Raw genomic sequence first — 15,543 nt, 5'->3', positions numbered from 1 at the left:
ATTTACTATGATAGTGTCTAGTGTTTGGGTTCAAGGGACTAGGACATTATTGTGTAAGTATATAATGCATAACCCACCAATTCCAAGTAGAAGTTTTGTGAAGTGGTATCAAGATTGAGCGTGGATGTCAATTAGTTGGAGCCAAGGGTGATATTGCTCACCAGGACCTATGTACCCTTACATCTCATAATAAGAATCATTGGTTTCCGTAAAGTGTCATTTGCTATTAAAATGTGTTGAGCAGTAAAGATGGAAAGTAGTCCAATAAAACAATATTAATATAGCGCTTTCAATATTAATAAGATCAAAAAAGTACAATAGTGCATATAAAGGCCATCAATTGCCATGAACAATGTCAAACTAACTCGTTCTTGGACCAGAGAGTAAAAAAGTGTTTACTTCTCATATTGAATGGTACAATGATAGACCTAGAGTACAGGTTTGTGCACATAAAATATACAGGAATACTGGGATCACATTAGCTGTTGTTCATAGTTGGACCATACAACAGCTACACATCTAGAAGACACCCAGTCGGCTAATAGTTTTCTTTACAGAATGTGTTTGCCAGAAATATATGGGCGTTGTTTCCCATTTCATTTACCCTCAGTGTGCTAACAGTAATCTGTTGATAAATAGTATTTTCTTAGAGGGCCCTCATGTGAGAGTTTTTATGGTGTATTTGGAAGCTAAATTGTGTCTGTGTTCAGCTTCTTTCATTTCTACTTGAAGCCTACATTGTATAAGAGCTCTTCTTGGCATCGGAAGCTAACATTGTATGCTTGCCCCGAACTGCCAACTTAAGAGCATCTCAAAGGTTTGAGCAGGGGAAGTCAATTATATCTTAAACCTGTAAATATTAAGTATAGTTCTTGCCCAACCTCCATTTTCTACTCTTTGGGTTCTATGTAGACCCTCCACAGTCACCAGATCAGGTGCATGGGCAGCAATAATAATGAAACTGGTGGATTCCCCAATCAAATCCATAATGCTCACGGACAAGAAGATCAGATCTATTTTTAAATCAGTGTAGTGTACATGTGAGTAAAATTAGTCATCTTTATCTTTTGGACATAGTTACTGCCACACATCCACAAGTCCAAATTCTGACAAGTCTTCCTAGATTTCAGTTAATTGAATGATTTGGATATTCATAGAGTGCACTGTTACCCCAGAACTGCATGATTTAGTGCTAGTCTGTCACAATAAAGTAGTACTTATGATGGTAAAAATAAATGAGGTTTTAACAATTTCCTGAAATGCTGAATCGAAGGAGTAAAGTAGAAGGACAAAAGCAAGACACTCCAGCCCTGGCCATGATACAGGCAAAAGATCTGCCACACTGTCTTGCATGTCAAACTTAATGAACATAATAAAATGGCAAGAGGAAGAGTGTAAAGTTCCCAAGCCACAGTCTCACAGATGCCACTTATAATGAACATATAGTGTGCTTGACCTACCAGTTCCATGGTACATCCCTTGGTTAAAATGACCTGCCAGAATAAAAAAAATATATCTGCAAAGCCTGAAACACTGTGCTTAACCTTTAACAATAAAGGTCACCCCTCTAGTTTTGGTGTTAGTCCAGGTATTTTACTTGGATCTTATGTGAGCAGAAATTGATTCTCCCATATTCTGTCCTTCTTAGGTCAGTTTCTTGAAGAATCACAAGAGTCTTCACTGGCTCCTGATACAAAAATGCCCTCATTTCAAACCCACCCACACGCATTTAAGCCACTACACAACGTAGACCCCACCTATCTGAGCAGTCACATCTCCTTCCACCAACCACCCAGACACCTCTGAACAGCAGAACTCCTATTCGCCCACATCCCACACTTACACAGTACCAGATCTGGGGATGGAGTTCTCTTACATTGCTTACATTGCTTCACACTCCATATCAGAGCCTCATCCTCTCTTCTTTAAATCTGTAAGAAGATAATGACCTGGTTTTTCAATTAACCAACCTACCATTGGCAGGGCTCGGCATACACACCTGCTCAGCACCAGGATACCCTTGCCGGTGATAGTACGCATAACATCAGAATTTCAACTTTTTCTGAGGCTAGACACATATGAAGTCTCAAACTCTTTGTTGGTCGGAGTTAAGCCCAATAAAACTAAAAATTAGGTCCTTGAATTCGAACAAATAAAGGTGGCCTCTCTCTTAAGGCTGCTAGTATACTTTGTCTCTTTATGCTCAGTTTCAACCCCTCAGACACCATCACTAGACCGAACCAGTGCCCATTGATGACATGGGGCATATTTAATGACATTTGGTTGTTGTGTGGCGATCCCCCTCCGCAGAAGAGGACCCTTGAAGGGACACTGTGGCTTTCCTCATAGACTTTGGTGGCCTTGGGATGCACACACAAGCCAGAGGGTACCACTCTTCTTTTAGAAGACCCCGGTGGGGACTCAGAACTCCTAGGTGGTACCTCCTCTCATGAGGTGTGGATGTTACGGTGGGCTCATTGGATGTCCAAAGGTTATCCTACATAATTACAGAAACTACCCGTTGAGACACAATGGAGTGAATTGCAACTCTGGTGCTGGAAACCAAGATGGGGATTGCTGGGGCACTATGAGCTTCTTAGACCTCGCCAAACGTATCTGATGCCTTTAGTTCAGATTGATATGAAAACCTACCCTGTGTAATCCTCAACTCATCCAACATTGAGATTGCACCACTACACTGTGTACTGTTTATATTAGAGTTGCTGCTTCTTGGCTTGCACTTTGGGATCCCTCTGCTGATTCTTGAGATACATAATCTACATGATGATTAAACCTAAAAGTGCAAAGAGAGGAGTGCTTAATGTATTGTTCAAAACAATGATTAAGTAACTTTGCATAATAAATCCCCTATCACAGTTGGGCTCCATGTTAGTTGAATATACTGGTAAATTTGACCAGATACTGCAAGCAATCCTCGATTTCAAAACCACACAGGAAACCAAAATTGATGCGGTTGCACTGAATGTTGGTCTCCTGCACACTGATCATAAAAAGGTAGAGGATTGAGTGGACAACAATAAATTTATTCTCACAGCAACGCATTTGACTGTTAGGGACTACACTACCAAATGGTGGCCTTAAAAGATGAGGTCCGGATCCTCAATATTCGAGCAGAAGATACAGAGAGGTGATGCAGACACAACAATGTTTAGATAATTGGTCTGCCTGAACTAGCAGAAAGCCCCAACATGAAACCCTTTGTAGAGAAGTGGCTCCATGACACAATGTAAGTAGGCAAGTCCCCACCCTTCATTTCCATTGAGAAGGCACACACTGTACTGGGGTGCCTGCCTCTCCCAGATGCCCAGCCAATACTAGTGATGGCTCGCCTTTTCAGTTATCCATATAGGGACCTTCTACTCCAGCTCACAAGAACAAAAGGGTCTTGGCAGATCAATTATAATCCCATCACTATGTTTCCAGACTACACAATGGAAGCCCAGCGCCTGAGAAAAACTTATTTGGGGTCCAGAAGCAGATAAGTCAAATGGGGCAGAAATATGTGTTCTTGTATCTCAAACTGAGACCGGTCACAGATGGCGATACTCTTTTTTGCAGCTCCACATGATGCAAGACAGTAGCTTCACACCAAAGGGGTAGAGGTCCAACATGAGGGGTATGGATTGAATGACAGAGTGATCAAGCAGAGCTTCAATGTTGGCGATCTAGGCAGTCCACAGAAAATAAGCAGCTGAAGAAAGAGCATGAGCAGTTGCAGAGGTGTTGATCCACATCCAACTCCGCAAGTCCCGGTAAATTGGAGCAGAACAGTATGATAGGAACAGGCGAGGAGGGCTCTAGATCAGCTGATATGTTGATATGAGACCTTGACCCACCAATGCTGGAAGGAGACTCTTCCCTGGCCAAGAGACAGTGAGGACAGTACATCAAATGAGTCTATTACCAATGCATTAGACCGGGGCTCAAAGGATGACTGTGCGGAGATCACAGAAAGGTGTACTCAACGCCATGGTCAAAACCCACAGAAGGGGAAGCACAGGAGACTCTTTAGTAGTTGGATTGTATCATTGCATATAGGTTCTAAAGGGCAAGGGGCGGATTGCTGCTTAACCTAGGGTGTGGGGTGTGTTTTTTCTTTATATAGTTCTTTTTCTTTTTTACATGCTTGTTATCATGGTTTAATCTGACTGCTAATCCTCAGCCTGCTCCCACACTTAAACCATGCCCCCTCATTTCACAAAACATTGAGGTGGGTTCGCCATGTTGCTTTATGTTAGAAAAATGCAATGGTAAATATTGGGAACAAGGCAGGGGTCCGCACTGATGGCACTAACTGTGATGACGTGAGAAATGCGTGCATGAGGCACAAGATCTATACCTGCTTGAGAGGTGCACTGCACATATAACTTGTATCCAAGATATACATATGAATGGCGTAGAACTGAAAAAACGTACTAAGAGGTGGAGACACCAAGTTTTAGGTACCGCATATCCTTTCGACGCCAGCGGAACTAGTGTGAATATCTCCAGACACACCATTTCTGATTCAATCCAAACGTGTGGATCCGGAGGGAAAGGAATGTTGTGGTGAAGGGACTGCTTGATGAGGAATTGTTGATCCTGCTCGCTAATTTGTCCCCTAACAGTATTCAGACTCCTTTTTGTTTTCCCCTACCCCTTCTCTGATCAATAGTTCGCAAGCTACTTGACTCTGGGGTTGGGGCATTTAAAAGTGTCTTATACCTAGATATGTACAAGTCAGTGTTTAATTTTAGCCGTTGGTTTCCAGTGCTCGGCACTGGCACATATTTGTGAACATCAGCTCTTGTAACAGTCTGCCACAAGGTGGGTCTGACTGGCTAATTTAGAGATTACCACAACAATAGTTAATTATTAATTCAATATACATTATAAATTACTATTAACTGCCACACAATCCATTCTTATGGCTTTGAGGGCCTGAAATAGTCAGAATTGTCACACTTATGGGATTGTGATGGCTTGTAGTTGTGTTGTTAGTACCATTGGCAGCACAGCAGGGGCAATGTGCGGTGCAAGCTGCAGTGGCCTCATGAAGATAGCCCTGCACTTATTTTACTGCAAATTAAGCACTGGTATGGGTCCTCCCTGCCCCACCCCTCCGGTACCCAGAATTCACGACTGGCAACACATGTTCAAGAATGGATGAGAGATTGGGGCTTCTGCAATGACTGGAGGAAAGCACAACCACGCAGCAGTGAATAATCGTATTATTCGGTAATACACCAATCCCACACGCAATTGAACTTCTTTTTGCACAGTCATTCCTTAGATTACAGGTTGCTGGACTCTTAGTATCTAGGCTGCACTTGGTCAGATCAGAAACCCCATCAGTTGGTGCTGGAATGGTGTAGACCCAGACCACCAATACCCACATGAAATCTGAATACTTACACATTAGTGGACCCATTATTTATGGATACATTTGACAAGGTCAGAACAAATTTCTTCACTGAAAATGAAAGAACTGTAAGAGATATAAACAATAGAATAAGAGGCACTTAAGGTAATTTTGGGGAGAATCTGTATAAAAACTACATACTATAGTTTGGGCTATCGCATGTTATATTGGCCACAGAAAATGCAATACACAGGGTGGAGATGAGGCTTACCCAGTGTGTGTGTATATTCTCAAGACCTTGGAGGCCTGAAAAAGAAACAAAAAGATTTGGTGGTTAGATTTGAAGCTGTTGATTACAAAGCTTATGTGCTGCCACAACACAGTGAGGGAGGCAGATCCTGATGGCTGTTGACCTGGATCCTGAGAGCAGAATCCAAAAGGAAAGCAATTGGGGTCATTAGACTCTCCGATGAAGTGATGATTAACCCAGGTTAAAATTAATTTTGCATTTTCAACCTACTAACGTATGTTGTTCACTGCACCCTCGGACCATAATCAGGATAGCCTTTGGGCATTCCTTTGGAGCATAGATGTACCGCATCTGACTGATCTTCAGAAGTCTACAAACAAATATCACAAAGTGAATTTATGGATCTGGTCAAAGCAAGCAGGTCTGCCGGCAGCCCTTTAGACCCTTGTCTACCACAAACTTTCAAGAATATGCTTCTAACTACCTCTGCTGCCAAACCAGTAAGAAGATTGATCAATTCCTTAACTACAGGAATCTTTCCAGAAGACCTGAAAAAGGCATATATTCACCTATTATTAAAGAAAGCTAACCTTTACCCGCTTGACCCCGACTACTAAACAAATTACAAATGGACCTTTCCTGGGGAAACTGATAGAGAGAGCAGCATTCGCCCAGATTTAACAATTGATTGAAGATAACTCCATACTTTCCGACTTCCAAACCGGATTCCGTCCAGGAAGAGGCACAGAATCTGCCCTCATTTCTATCTGGGATGACATCAAGAACACTGTAGACCAGAACGGGGTTACTGCACTACTTCTCTTGGACTTCTCAGCTGCCTTTGACACAGTCCTGGGCTCAGGAGGCCTTCCTTAGGGGTGTATTGACTGTACCACTCTTGGTGAGGGTACCGCCAAGTTTGAGCAGTTTTCACTGCTCCTGCAGTCTGCACTAGCTAGGCTTCTGTCAGTGGTTTACTTGAGTCATTCAGGGTGGCAACAAAACTGTGCTGCAGCTCCGGGGAGCTTTTTACCACCTTTGTCCAGGTTACCCCGGTACCATATATGAGGGACTTATGAGTGGGTAAAGAATTTTCCAATTTGGGAGTACAAAGATGAACCTAGCAGTTTGGGAGAGGGCACAGGCACTGAGGTCTGGGCAGCAGACTCCAGTGCAATATTGGGGTCAGAACCATCAGCATTTGGAGCAAAAAGGGGGCGGGCTGACCATACAAAAAGGGCACTTTCCTACAAGGGGTCAATCTTACACTTGTTCACCATCCATATGTTTCAATGCTGTTATAGGCCCTCTCGGGTCTCACACCTTCTTCAGGGCAGCTTTTGGTTTGTGTACCCCACCAGCACTATCCAGGTTGATACAGGAAGGTCTTTCTCGGAAATAACCTCCTAGTCCAACTCATTCACTCCTCAAAGAAATTCACAGTGTGAAATAACAGAGACCTGTTTTTTCTTTTTTTCCATCGTATTCAAATTATAAAAGAAAGGCACGGCTATACATCCGGACCTCTGCACATCCCTCTAACACCTTTAAAGGTCTCTCTTTTTGAGACCATGTTAACTGCAACAAAATTAGCCTTGGGCTATTATTGCATAGCGGCATAGACCTTCCTATGTATGCATTTCAAGGACCCCTTGCAGTTTCATTGCTTTGGATTAGTCGCTTCTGATGCTCCTGACCGTCCTCCAGACTGGTCTAGTTGCTCTTGTGCAGAACGAAGATTAACCAAATCCGGCCAACCATTCACTTTTTCTGAAAACGTCAAGTGGCTGGTTTATTCAGAAGAGTACGACTTCCCATCAGCTGTGGTTTCTTTGTTTCAATGAAATTGCTTCTGTTGTGTTGCAGGTAACTGTACCTCTAGAGTCAGACCCCAGATACTGATTAAAACACACAGTTCTGTTGATAAAAATAAACCCTAGCAGCCAGTGCCCCCATTAATGGGTAACATATTTGTCTCTTCCCAACAGTTAGTTAGTATAATTTCATTCTGGTGATTGCATCTATAAATGGTACGTGGCTGGGATGGTGGTAATTTATGGAGCACCCTCAGTTCCTTTCCTGCCTTTGCTTCCAGAGCCCCTGTTAGACAATGTGGCTGTGCAGCCTGAAGGATAGAGTGCCCGACAGGCTCAGCGTCTTCTGCTAACTTGAGCCAATGCATACTAGGATGTACTCTCTCCCTGTGATCAGAAATATCCGTTCTGGATTGCCACACCTTTGGAATCTGCATGATTGATTTTGAGCACGGCATTTTTAAATGCTTTTATTTTATTTTAGATACTGAATCTCTGCCGTGGTTCTTTAGCATTCTATCTGATGATACTCGTTCTCCCCAAGCTTATGAACATTCCTTCCTTCCTTCACTGGCGCACAGATCTAGCGGAATCTATTGGTATGAGTAGGAGAGTGGATTCAGAAGGTTACGCAGACCCATTGCAGTGTTTGTAACAAATGTTGCGCAGCTGGTCCTGGTTCATGGTATTGGAATCCAGGAGCAGGGGTGGCCTTAGGCATGTACAAGCTGTGCACCTGCACCAGGCCGCCAAACCCCAGGGGCCGCCATGCCAATATATATCCTTAATATAATAATACTCTGAGGATGGATACATATTTGCGTATGGGCCCCTGGCAGGGATTTGGTGGCTGTTCCACTTCCAAACACCCTGACCCCCCCTCTTCACTGGCCTCCGCCCCTCCCGGACCCCCTTTCCGGGCCCCCTACCTACGCTCCCTGCCCAGGGCCGCCATGAACCAAATCTCTGCCAGGAGTATGTCATGGTTCACTAGTTTAGTGAGGCAGCCTGGTCCTTCCCTTTGACCGCTTTTAGTGGTGACATAGACCAGCAGTAGTCTGCTCCGGTTCTTCACACCTACCCAGATTTGAACTCAATGTATTTGTTATGCTTTCTTTATGAGCAGGAGCAAATTCATTTACCTCCTATCATTCAGGGTAGACCAGCTCAAAAGATGGTGCCTCTGGGATAGGTTGCACGACGGACCAACGCAAGGAACTAGGTCGCAAGCCTTAACCACACATTTTTTACTAGACATTTTTTACGTGTATGTTTTTTACAACGGATGCCATTATTCGTGTAAGAACAATGAATTTGCCGGGGGAGACCCTGCACACCTAGCAACTTACCTTAAATGTTTGTCAAAGGCATCCGTTGTAAAAACATTCACGTTGTAAAAAACATGCGTGCTTAAAAATGCGTGGTAAAGTCGCAACGTGGGAAAAACCTAGTTATAAAGGCTGATTCCCATAGGATAGAGTACAGTCCCATCACCACGGCCAACAGCCTTCATCCGGCATCATTATCATCCTTTCCTCATGAGCTTGGAGGTCAAGGCCTTTCAGAAAGCGTTGTAGACTCGATAACCTACAATGAGTTGTTCTTCCTTACGTGGCAGTATGTGGCATTTTCTCGATTCCAGTTTTGTGCTAAGCTCATACTACACTTTGTGATTTGTTCTTTTCTTTTACAGACAGGGGTATGGAAGAGGGGTGGTTCTACTGAGGTCTACTTCTCTCAGCCTCGGTGTGGGGTCCCTGTCTGGCTAGCATTCAGATAGGATTTCTGTCAGGAGTGGATGGCCCAATGTTCTCCGCACTTTGGGGAAGACCAGGCTTTTTTGGTGGAGGTATAGGTTGAGAAACAGAAACCCGTGTCTACCTCAGATGGTCTCACCCACGTATATTAGGAGCTGGGGAGAAGAATAGTAGGACTTCATATAACATAGATAACCGGTTATTTATTTTATTTATTTTAGGTTTTTATAGAGCGCGTAGTCACCCTCGAGTATCCCAGCGCTGAAACCTCAAACTCCTAAAGGGGGGGCACAGGGAAGCTGCGAATGAATCAGGGAAAAAGGAGGGTTTTGAGGGACTTCCTAAATCGTAGGAGGTTTGGTTCAGCTCTGAGGCTCGGGGGGAGAGCGTTCCATTTTCTGGCCGTGTTTACCGAAAATCGGCGGCCGCCGATGCGGGCTTTCTTCACCCTAGGGACAACGATAAGGTTTTCCTGTTCAGACCGGAGCGCTCTCGGTGGTCTATATGGAGTGATCCAAGTACTCAGAATGGGGGTACCAGCGTTGTGCAGGACCTTGTGGGCCAGGCAGAGGGCCTTGAAGGCGACTCTTTCCCTCACGGGGAGCCAGTGAAGTTTTCTCAGAGCAGGTTTGGCTGATATTCTTGCTGGGGTGTTTGTGAGAAGGCGAGCTGCGGCATTTTGGGTTTTTTGCAGTATTTGGAAGGTGGCTTCCGGCGCCCCGAGGTAAATAGCGTTGCTATAGTCTAGCCTGGATAGCACTAAGCCTTGAATTAGCAGGAGACGGGACTGGAGTGGTAGTAGGGGGAGCACCTTTCTGCATGATCTAAGTAGACCATAGCAGATGCCGGCTGTTTTCCTAGCCTGTGTCCTGAAGGTGAGGTCTGTCTCCAGCCACACTCCCAGACTCTTAACCTCTGTCTTAGGAGAGGGGGGGTCACCCATACAGGCGGGCCAGAGGTTGGAGGGGAGACTCGAAGTTTTGTGACCGAGGAGCAGGATCTCTGTTTTTGACCCGTTGAGCTTTAGGTCAGAGTCGCTCATCCATTGATGGACGTTGGAGAGGCAGTCTCGCAGGTTGGAGGGCTTTAGCTTGGGGTGTGAGAGGGTCACCACCAGCTGAGTGTCGTCAGCGTAGCTGACGATCGTGACTCCGAATGGGGTGACCAGCTCCTCCAGTGGGGCCATATACATGTTGAAAAGCGTGGGGCTTAGTGAGGAGCCCTGAGGCACTCCACACCGGAGGGGGATCGAGGGGGAGCGGCTTTCTCCTTCCCAGACTTGGAAGGAGCGTCGGGAGAGAAAAGATGTAAGCCATTTCAACGCACTGTCTTGTACGCCAGTGTTATCCAGGCGCTGGGCTAGGACCTGGTGGCTGACAGTGTCGAATGCCGCGCTAAGGTCTAGGAGGACCACTGCCACTGATCCTCCTGTGTCAATGATTTCCCTAGCTTTCTCTACGGCCGCCAGGAGGGCGGTGTCCGTGCCCTGGCCTGGTCTGAAGCCTGTTTGGGAGTTTCTTAAGAGATGGTTTGCTTCTAGAAAGTGGGACAGCTTTTTATTTGCAAGCTTCTCCGCGACCTTACCTATCCAAGGGAGGAGCGAGATGGGTCTGTAGTTGGATAGGTCCGCGGGGTCTAGCGACGGCTTCTTAAGAAGTCCTTTAACAACGGCCTCCTTCCAGCTTTGTGGGACTACTCCTTGGGCAAACGAGGTGTTAATGAGGGCCGTGAGTCTAGCTGTAATGGTCCGAGCGATGTTTTTAGTGAACCGTATGCGAACTGAGTCGCTGGGAGCACCACTTTTCGTGGCTGCTAGAGTAGTTGCCACTTCTTCTTCTGTGACTGGTCCGAATGAAGCTAAACGAGGGGGTTCGGGTTTGTCAGGGGGGTTTCCTGACGTAGGGGCACGATCCTTGGCTATTCCAGAGGTGGCCTGATTGATGGCAGGTAGGGAGGAAAGGATTTTCTTAATTTTATTGTCGAAGAAATTAGCCAGGTTGACACATTTTTCCTCGGCTTCTTTGGGGTCCATGGGTATCTGCGGGGGGGGGCTGGGACATGGAGGAGCTCTTTGAGGATGGAGAAAGTCTCTTTGGCCGAGCACGAGGAATTCTTTATTCTTTCCTCATAGAATCAGCTTTTTGCGCTGTGGAGGGCTTGTTTGTAAGCCTTCATGGCTGTTTGATAAGCGTTTTTATCCGTCGCCGATTTGTTTTTTCTCCATGTCCGCTCCGTCTTTTTGCACTCCTTCCTAAGAATGTTCAGGGGCGGAGTGTACCAAGGAGCGTGGTTTATCCTTTTTACATGCTTAAGAGAGCATGTTAGTGGGATGAGGCTGTCTAGGGGGTTGGTGAGCCAGCTGTTAAATTCTCTATCGGCGGTGTTAGGGTCAGTTGAGAGGGGGCCATCAGATTCCCTAAGCTTCACTTCCCATTCTTCTGGTCTTAACTTGTGCCATCGTCTGGTTTGTATCCTAGTTTTCTGTTTAGGAACCGAGGCGGGCTGAAAGGACCAGTGCATAGGGACCAGAAAGTGGTCAGTCCATGGGAGAGGGGTAGGATCTTGGGTTTGGAGATTCCTAATGTTGGTGAAAACTGGGTCTAGGAGATGTCCTTTCTCGTGAGTGGGTTTCGAGTTCAGGAGCAGGAGGTCAGCTGACATGAGGTCTGCTAGGAGATTAGCGGCAGTGTTGTCTGCCAGGTCTAGAAAGTGTAGGTTCAAGTCCCCTAGAAGAAGAAAGTTGGGCGTTGATATTGTTTTTAGAAGGATGTGATCCATCAGAGTGCTTGAGAAGTCACCTATCGAGCCTGGTGGTCGGTATACCAGAAGACCCGACAGTGAGGTGGTAGGGGAGATCTGGAGGGTGAAATTACAGTTTTCACAGTCCTTGACCGTGCCGCCGTCTATCCTGTAGCTGAGATGGTCTTTGTAGAGGATGGCGAGCCCGCCACCTCTTCCGACTGGTCTGTTAAGGCAGCAGATTTGGTAGCCGGGGGGGGTTGCATTGACCAAGTCAGAGCCGTTGCTGGGGGTCAGCCACGTTTCGGTCAGAAATAGGGCGTCTAGCGAGAGGGTTTGAGTGAGGAGGTTTATCTCGTGCGAGTGCTTTACTAGCGACCTGCAGTTCAGGAGGCCCAGTCGAAGCATGTGTCTAAGTTCCGTGGCTTCGGGGGTGTCGCAGAGGGGACATCCTGTGAACGGGGTGTCATCCTTAAGGATGAATTCACACTGAGGATTTTTCTTTGTGTTCCAGAGACGGAGAGTATCCGGGGGATAGGATATGTGGGACTGTGAATTGGGCATAGTATCTGGGCCTAGGGCCGTTATAGGTGTGTGTATACCTGTGCGTATGTATACCTGTGCGGGTGTCTGTGTGTGTGTGTATGCCTGTGCGGGTGTCTGTGTGTACCTGTGCTGGTTGTCTCCAGGCTTGCCTGTTTGCATTTTGAAAATCCTTACATATGAAGATGTCCAGGTCAGGCACAGAATCTCCCCAGGTATGGTGCAAAGGTAGCACTTCATCTAACTAGAGCCCCCATCCAAGTCAGTTACCAACTACAAAAGGCGTCCTCTAGAGAGTATTTCTTCAGTGTGCGTGCTTGTGTGAGTGTTACACATGGATAAGAGTTGCTGAGCCCTCTGTGTGATCTGAGGAGCTTTTCAAATCTTTGTTATTGTCTAGACAAGGCATTTCTGTTCACGCCACACAGACTTGTGGTAATACCTTGATCTGGCCAGATGCATGACAGCTGTCTGTTTGCTGCTTGTTTTTTGGTCCCAGATTTCAAATAAAAGGAAGAAAGGAATGGATGAGGTTCTCACGAAAGTCCCAGAGCATGTGAAGTATTGTTGGTCGGATTATAAGACCTTCCTGGCCAGCACTAATAACTGTCTCCTGTGGTAAATAGCTCAGTGATTGTGCAAATTCCTGTTTTTCCACTGTATCATGAAAGTGAGTTTGTGATGGTGATAATTTGTGCCATGTGCGTTTACACATATTTGGGGGTACGGACTGTAGCTGAGGTGTAAGATTAATACAATCACACAGTGCCACTAAAGCAATACAATAACACCTCAACAAAGTAACATGTAGCACACTCCCAAAAGGGCACAACAGAAAATCAACTTAACAATGCAACTAAACAGCACTGCAACATAAAACAATAAGCTACAACAACATACAAACATGCCAACGCAAAACGACACCATAACAACACAATGTCTCCAATCTATGCAGTGACTCAAGCATCTACAAAAACACAGTAAAACAACACATGACTACAGTACACTGGAACAATATAAACAAGCATAGCAGCATAACCGCAAATTATGTTGTGTTTTGTGTTTGGTGGTTTTGTTTTTTGTATGGCTGTATTTAGTTGTTCTACTTTGCGTTGTAATGTTCCAGTGCAAAACAAGTATTATCTCTATCAATGATGCACACATTTCGCCCCCAGCTCCACATATTCTGATGAAACTAGGCAGACTGAAATCATATGACTGGCCATACCTTAAAATGACATTTTCAACTTAATGTAATGTGGTTAGGTCCCTGGAATGGTGCATTGGTGTTAAGGCACTGCTACTGTAATGGATGTATGACGTTACAATGCATGCTTTTACCACGCATGCCTTTACAACGCGGTTTTTACATCGCAAACCTTTACAACGCATAGCGCTTTGGGGTGCTGGATAGTGAATAGTTTAATTTACTATTCCAACTCCAGTCCCCGTGGACACTAGGGAAGGTGTTGGATAGTAAATTAAACGTATTCCCTATCCTAGAGTGCCCCCCAGCGCAATGCGTTGTAATGGTTTGCGTTGTAAAAGTTGCGTCGTAAAGGCACTGCGTTGTAAAAGTTGCGTTGTAAAGGATGTTTCCCACTGTAATTTATGTAGTGATGTAGCACTCCTGCCTTGTGTGAGGATTGCACACATGGCCATACCTGTAAGTTTGCATAGATTGAGGTGTTTGGTGTCATGCATGAGAGAAGACATATGCTCTAAACATGACGCACCAGTCTTGACTTTGCATCTGTGCAAGCCAGTGTCAAAGGAAGATGTTTAGGAAAAAGGGGAGTGTGCCATATGCAATAGTGCTTTTGAACCCTTGCCACTAGCAAGAGGGGTTTGTTAGATTTTTGAAAACCATTAGCTCGGCTATGTAGTAAGTAGCTCTATCATGTAGAAATGTGCCTCAAACCCTAGCATGGTGTAATGGATTGGAGGGCAAGAAGGCAGACGTGAACTCTGCTGTGGTGTAAGTCAGATTGGCCTAGAAGCTGTGCTTGTAAAATGAAGGACGTATTCTAATGTGGAAGGAAGGGGCTGGGCTACAGTACAGTGCAAGGCGTGTGTTAGGCTGTGGTAAATACATTGACAGAAATTCAGAATGAGTTTTTGAATTGTACATTAAGGAGTGTTTTGACAAATCTACAATCTTACAACTACTCAACTTCCACGGAGTACATTATCAGCTATTCAGGGTTGACCCGAATGCTAAATATACTGCTCAGTGTATTGTTAAGAAAGGAAGGTAAGTATAGATGGATAGATAGATGGATGGATAGATGGATGGATGGATAGATGGATGGATGGATAGATGGGTGGATGGATAGATGGATGGATAGATGGATGGATAGATGGATGGATAGATGGATGGATAGATGGATGGATAGATGGATGGATAGATGGATGGATAGATGGATGGATAGATGGATGGATAGATGGATGGATAGATAGATGGATAGACAGATGGATGGATAGATGGATAGATAGATGGATAGATAGATGGATAGATAGATGGATAGATAGATGGATAGATAGATGGATAGATGTATGGATAGATGGATAGATGTATGGATGGATGGATGAATACATAGATGGATAGATAGATGGATAGATAGATAGATGGATAGATAGATAGATGGATAGATAGATAGATAGATAGATAGATAGATAGATAGATAGATAGATAGATAGATAGATAGATAGATAGATAGATAGATGGATGCCTTCTCACTGAGTAAAAAAATGCTACTGATTTTGAGTGGAGAGAGAGAGAGGTCATGAGCCATGACCTCGACAGAAAGCTGCTTAGATCATGATGCCCTCCCCTACCTCAAAAATGTGAATAAAAACTATATTCCTATCAGCGGACCATCCTACTTGGCCTGGGTGAAATCTGAGTTACTCCAGCGTTAATCAGAGTAATTTTGCATTACTGTTCACATACAATTACTGAAAATTGCACAATTACACCCATTTACATAATTTCCAGTCGTTTGGCACAAAAATACTACAGCACAGCAGGAGCACAGGAGTAACAAACTGAGCAAGCAGTAGCTGCTTTTTGTGTTC

The 15,543-nt window shown here is 44.9% G+C and overlaps 1 protein-coding gene across 3 annotated transcripts in view; it reads left to right on the top strand.

Moving 5' to 3' along the window:
- LRCH1 (leucine rich repeats and calponin homology domain containing 1) overlaps window positions 1–15,543 on the top strand; it is a 798,407-nt gene that overhangs the window by 613,244 nt on the left and 169,620 nt on the right. The window lies entirely within an intron of this gene.

Source organism: Lissotriton vulgaris, chromosome 8 (assembly GCF_964263255.1).
Source record: "Lissotriton vulgaris chromosome 8, aLisVul1.2, whole genome shotgun sequence".
In the NCBI taxonomy this organism is placed as follows: Eukaryota; Metazoa; Chordata; class Amphibia; order Caudata; family Salamandridae; genus Lissotriton; species Lissotriton vulgaris.
This window is presented reverse-complemented; position numbering and strand designations above follow the sequence as displayed.